The sequence below is a fragment of the Heterocephalus glaber genome, unplaced genomic scaffold (assembly GCF_053883595.1).
Source record: "Heterocephalus glaber isolate CG9 unplaced genomic scaffold, H.glaber_assembly_v1.0 deba00001613, whole genome shotgun sequence".
In the NCBI taxonomy this organism is placed as follows: Eukaryota; Metazoa; Chordata; class Mammalia; order Rodentia; family Bathyergidae; genus Heterocephalus; species Heterocephalus glaber.
Genome location: NW_028258384.1, coordinates 16,738,092 through 16,745,002, shown reverse-complemented (window position 1 = coordinate 16,745,002; position 6,911 = coordinate 16,738,092). Strand labels below are relative to the sequence as shown.

Genomic DNA, 6,911 nt, shown 5'->3' with positions numbered 1-6,911 from the left:
ACTTCCTAAGGTGCTCTTTGTCATGAAAGTATCTTATTTCTCCATCAATTTTGAAAGATAGTTTTGCAGGGTACATCAATCTGTGTTGGAGGCTGTTTTCCTTTAGGGCTTCGAATACATCACTCCAAGCTCTTCTTGCCTTTAGGGTTTGTATTGAGAATCTTGTGATTCTGATGGGCTTTCCATTGTATGTGATTTGTTTCTTTTCTCTTACTGCTTGTAGAACTTTGTTCTTCTGTTGGGTTTCTGGAATCTTTTTTTGTCAGAAAATATATTTATTATTGATAATGAGTAAAGTTATCAACATTTGTGTTTGAGGTTGCATAAACCAAGGTTCCTTTTATATTTATAAAAATGTCTTATTTCATTTGTAATCATAAGCACCATTCTAGTACCAGAGGAACATTTTCTCTTACTTGCATGACCACCATAAGTTAAAATGAAATAGCTCTTAGTCAAAGAAAAGTAAGAAAGAGGAAATGAGTAAGATATAACCTAAGCAATTCTATGCAGCTCTTTTTCCTGGGGCTCTGTGTTTTTTCTGCTCCTTCCTCTCCCTACACCAATTAACTCACCTTCACTACCTGCTGCCAGCTTTGTTAGAGGTGGTCACCAAAAAGGTGGAGCCTGATGTGAAAAGACACTTCATATGGTCAGTCGAAGTGGAATAGAAAGTACAAAAAGGTGATGAGCACTGCCCTTCTCTTATTTTTTCATAAATTGGGTTTACTGGTATAGAACAGTGTCCTTTGATGATTGATTACTTATCTAGACCTTGGCTTCTCAAACTGTTGTTGATCAAAACATGATATGATTCTGTTGAGTTCATTTTCTGGTGCTTCTCTTTAGTGGCATTTTCTTTTTAAGTGTATTATTTTCTTACTCAGAAAAAAGTGTTCCACTTCTGGAATTAAAGTTTTGCCTGCTCTAAAGTTGATATTATCCTCCCTTCTCCAGCATGCTCTGTTTGGTATGATTGACACAGGGCATGTACTGGTTAGCCAGAGCAGAGCAGCTGAGGGTCTGTCAGGTGTTCTCATGGTAACACTGCAGAATTTTGGCCTGCAGATCAGCACAGACTGGATGATAATCATACTGCTTGAACTTTGCTTCTACTTCTTCAGCAGCTTTCTGATATTGCTCAGCGGTTACTTTGTAGAACTTTGAACTCCTCTCCTCCAGTCTAGCCAGCTGCTCTTTGTAGAATGCATCCTGCTTCTTTATCATTTGGTGTTTCTATTCCACCTGCTTAGCCAAGTGCTTTTCCTTCTAGCATTCTTCCTCACTTGATATCCTCTCTCGAAGGATAGCTCTGATTAACTATTCATTGGCTGCAGCCTTCTCTTGACCTAGGTTCTTGCTTTTCTTTAGTTGGTTCTGATTCTCAGATTCCTTCTTGGCTTGCTCCAATGCCAGTTCTTCAGCCATTCTTCTTTGCAATTCTTCATCAGAAACTGAGGCACCATAAATACCAGAATACTGCTGAGACTTCGAACCAGATGGGGAGGATTCCTTCATTTGATCAAATACATTTTCTGAAAGCCAGATGCCCTTCACCATGGTGATGTTCTCATTCTCGTCCACCTCATAGGTGACCCGGTGGGTGCTTGTGGTCCCGCCGATGGCTCCTGCCTCTGCCCTGCAAAGTTCTATCACAGAACCACGAGCATGTCAGGGCCCACACACACACACGTGGAGGATGGGACACTTCCCTTGCCCAGCTGGAGCAAGGCCACAAACCCAAGGGTTTCTGGAATCTTAACAATTATATACCTATGTGTAGATTTTTTTTGATCAAGGCTAGTTGGATTCCTGCATGCCTCACTTATCTGTATGTCAAGTTCTTTTCCCTTGATTGGGAAGTTTTCTGCCATTTCTTCTGTGAATAGTTTTTTATGTCATCTGTACTGTCTCCTGTTTCTTCATTGGCTCCAATCAGTCTTATGTTATTCTTCTTTGCATCATCTAGCAACTGCTGGATTGATTTCTCATGGTCCTTTACAATTTTAAAGCATTTTTTTTCTTTTCCTGGTTACTAATTGCAGTCTTATCTTCTATATCTGAAATTCTGTCCTCACATTGGCTCACTCTGCTGTGTAGACTTTCAGTGGAGTTTTTAATCTTCTGGGAATCTGTTTGCATCTGTTTTATGGATTCCATTTGTTTTCTATGTTGGGATTCCATAATGTTCCTCAGATCTTCTCTAGTTTTTTTAATCATGTCTTGCACTATGAGCACAATCTCTGCTGTTATCTGAGAAATGATTTCTGATTTCACTTTTTCCATATCCTCTTTTTTTGCCAATTCAGGGAGTCTGGTGTTTGAGTATCAGAGTACTCCATCTCATTTCACTTTTGAGTTGCTGTAGTTGATCTGGAAGTCTGGTTTTGAGCCTTGTTTACATGTCTTCTCATTTTGAAGGGGGGAGTGTGGAGTGGGGGTGTGTGCTGCTGGCACCCACTTGGCTCACTACCTCTGAGCTGGGAGCAGTGGTATGGTGGCCTGGTAGCCTCCTCCTTTGCATGGGAAACAGTGCTACAGTGGCCTGGAAGCCTCATCCTTTGGCCTGGGAGTGGTGCTATAGCCTTTTTTTCCTGCTGAGGAGAGAGATTAAACAGTGCTCTGTGGTAATCCCTCTAGAAAGCTCTCTGCTAGATATAAAGCATGGCTGACTGCTGTGCTTTGATCAGGAGGCAGGGAGGATTTTATAATCTTAATTCTTAAGCTCCATGAACATGGAATATCTTTCCATTTGTTTATATTTTCTTCAATCTTTTCTTTAGTGTTTTATTGTTTTTAGTACATTGATCTTTCAACTTAGTTATATTTAAAATATTGTTTTTTGAAATTCTAAAAATTAAAGTTTACTTAATTTCCCTTTTTGATAGTTTATTAGAGTATAAAAGACTGCTGTGTTTTATAAGATGTTACATAAAAATGAGTCAGGCATCAACTCAGAGGGATTCTAATAGATCACTATGGTAAATTTTGAGGAAAAACTGAAAATATTGAAATGATTATAGTATATCAAATATGTTAAAATATATACTTTTGAAATATTTATAATTGTATTGATCATCTTCAGAGCATGCTAAGGAAATAAACTATTATGAGGCTTGACTAAGGTGCAGAGATAAAGCATTAATCTTACACCTATAATAATCACATTAATATAATAATATAATAAATAATATAATAAGTAATATAATAAACTATAATAACCTCAGTTTCAACAAATAGTTGATAAGAAAGTCTTTCCTTCTTAGAAGTTTTCTGAATAATAATTGGAGGAATTATAGAATTAGAATATTATCAGTTTAATATTTTTGAGATAGGGTCTCATAAAGTGGCTAAATTGCCCAGACTGGGCACAAATTTGCAATCATCTTGCTGCAGCTTTCCAGAGTGCTGCTATGAGAAGCATGTACCATGAAGCCTGGCTTACCATTTTCAATATTTAATGAGATAACAGATCTGGATAATAAAGATTTATGACACTGAAAGCCATTGAGTGAGAAGCTGATGAACAATTTCATATTGGATGAATTGGGCCAACAGCTGAATTTATAGAGCAATCTTAACATCAGACATTATTTGCAACCTGATGTGTAAACTAACTATGACTTAACAAAAATTTGAAAATGAGTTTGGTTAAAGCTCAAGAGCTAGCTGCTTGTTTACAAGAAATACAAATCATAGAAGAACTACTTAATAACATAATGCAAATTCTTCCAGTGTGTTCTAACATGACGTAAAGCACCTGGTTTCTTCAAAAGATTAATGCCAAGAGGAAAAAAAGAACAGGAAAGAAGGAGTGACCTAGAGATATGTGAACCAAATGACATTGCTTAGATCCTGATTTGAATAAATAAATTGTAAAAAAGAAAAACTAGTGAAACAATTAAGGATGTTTTAAAATAATGAGGTATATTTATGTTTTTAGGTGTGATAATATTTCAAAGGTTATATATTTAATAAATTATCTTTTATATATACACACTCACATACCTTGTGTTTGAAATTATGTATGGTGTCTGAATTTGATTCCAAATTGTCCTTTCTGTATGTGTAGGGGTTCATGAAGCATGAGACTGCACGAATTATTGAACCTAAAATATGGAGGCATAGTAGTTCATTATAATAATATCTCTATTTATATTTAAAATTTCCATACTAACATATTTTACAAAAGTAAACATTTTCACAATGAGGTATTGTTTTCCTTTCATATTTGGCATTTTATAATACATTTATGTACATTAAATTTCAATGTATCTATAAGTTTTTTGGTATAATAATTTTGGTAGGAATACAATTAAATGTTTTTTCAGATGGTAACACATTTGTTTCAATATTACTTTTTGTCTAATTCAGCTATTCCTAACAAATTTAAAATTACCACACTAATGTTGCAATTTATATATTTAAGAAACAATTCACATTTCTGTTTCTGGCTATAAAGGAGTAATTGGTTTCAAAATACCAATTTCACCATAAATAAATATAAAACTGAAATAAATACATATGAAATAGCTATTCTTCAGGTGTTTGATGAACATGGTAAAGGATTGTGATCCCTGAAAAAAGACAAAAAATAATTGAACTCCATCATTATCCCGACTCTCTGCCTTTAAGCACATTCTAGATGACAATGCAGGAATGGAGTGCCCCAAAAGAGCTCTCATGAGACAGAGATTGTAGCTCTGGCCTAGTAAAATATCTGGAATTTCCACAGTAGAGGATCAAAAAGAAGAGAAGTGTACACAGAAAGAGCTCTAAATGTTAAGTTTTGCACTTTCATGCTCACAGTAAGTCCTCTAGGCTGAATAAGAAACCCAACTGAGAAAAGAACATTTGAGCACATATAAATTCTGTGGAATAATGAAGAAAGAAATTACCATGAGTTTCCAAAGGGCTGATAAATAGTTGACTTTTTGATAATACAAATAATGATACACTTTTTAACACTCTATGAGTTCAGTAGAGATGTCAAAATGCCATAATTTATAAGGATGGGCAATCTAGAAACAAACCAAATGCTACAATATGCTCACCTTAACAAATCTTAAAAAACAAGCCTTGATAAGGGTGAAAATAATCTGCAAATTATCTTCTTGCCAAAAGAAACTTAGCAAGCAATTTATGAAGATAATAATGTCTAGATACTCTAAAATATAGCAATATGTTTCATTATGATAAAAAAGGTAGAGCCACAAAAATATGACACATAGAAAGAAGAATTTTAATAAAAAACTGACTCAGAAATTACAGACAATTGATTTCGTAAAGACTTTGAAATAGCCATCAAAAAAATGTTCAATGTTTAACTAAAAACTTAAACACAATGAGGACACAAATAAGAAATCCCAAGAAATAAATTAAAACTACAATAAATATCAAGTGTACCTTCTGAGGCTAAAATATTTCATATATGAAATGAAAAACAATAACTCGGCAGATTTAGTAATAAATTATATGAAAAAGAACAAAACATGAATAAAATGCAGCAGATATAATCCAAAGAATGCATAACAAAAACTTAGCCAGAACTTCACAAAATGTTTCAATAGTAAGCCACACTAAATGATAGCCTATTTAAAGACAAATTAAGAAAAATGGAGGAAACTGAAGAAACAACTCACTAATAACTTCTTCCTAAAAGCCCCAAATTTCATTTTAATTCCTATATTTAAAACACCTTTATATTCCATACTGTCCAATTCCATTTATTAATTTGAAGATTTATTCATTATTTAAAGCTTTAAAAGAGATTATTCTATGTGCCACATACCTTCTTCCTACAATGATAGTGGACTTCTTGATGGAAATTAACTTTGTGGAACAGACCATTGTGTTCAGAAGTCCAAGAAATGGTATAAGGTACTTATCCTCTACTGTTATTATTTAGATAATACACATTAGCTTCAGGAGTCCTATAGTGAGATTTAATCTATTCTTTCATCCCACACATATAGAAGCACACTTGTTTTATACTTTTGTTGCAACCCCATTTTTCCTCTACTGGTTGCAGCATAATGGTAATGAAACAAATGTTCCAATTCTGAACCCCTTAACTCCAGCTGATTTTCACAGAGAAATTTCTGTTTATGAAATTTATCCACAATTCTTAATTAAACCATGTATCTTGCGTTGATACCAGTAACAACATAGAAAAGCATGTAAGAACAGGTTAACTAAGACCTATCATCTCTGAAAATAAATGCTCAAGGCCATTAATTTGCTTGTTTTACATTTAGATAAAGCACTTTTTGTTTTTGTCTTTCTTATATACTTGTATTACATCTTGGATATATTTGCTTGTGGCATATGAAAAGGGATGTGTAGCCGGTCCCTCAGCTGCAACAGATTATGGGAGAGAAATAAGTAGACAATTTTTTTACAAAATTAACATAATTTTCTAGTTCATGTAATTACTGTGCTTTTTTTTTTTTTTTACATACCTTTGCTCATATAATCCTCCCAGCAGCCTTGTAAATATGCTACTGTTACACATTTTTGTTCCAAAGTTTTTCTACCAGTGTCCTGGACATGCTAAATGACTTCCCTTTTGGTGCATAAGGTTGTTTCTTGATAAGAAGCATATGGTGGGTGTCTAACATCCCTACTTATCTTTTAGGAGGATTTTTATTAATTAATTATCTATTTTAATTTCATGAATTTTATTGAGTTTAGTAAACTGTTTCCAGCTGATATCATGTTCAGCAGTGTTGGTTTTTAAGGATATTACACATTTTTATCTGTAAATTGTAATGAGCTTTTAGAAGGAAGGTCACAGAGGGCACAACAGAGGCTTCAAATTGAAAGTCCAAATTTATTTATTTTAGTGTATTAATAGTAATTAAATCTGGGAACATTAAAATCTTGTTAAAATCATGAGCAGTCAAGAATGA

At 34.0% G+C, this 6,911-nt stretch overlaps 1 pseudogene; it reads right to left on the bottom strand.

The window, feature by feature from the left end:
- Nucleotides 1-939: 939 nt before the first annotated feature.
- Nucleotides 940-5,850, bottom strand: LOC101719157 (MICOS complex subunit MIC19 pseudogene; annotated as a pseudogene).
- Between the last annotated feature and the right edge of the window lie 1,061 nt (nt 5,851-6,911).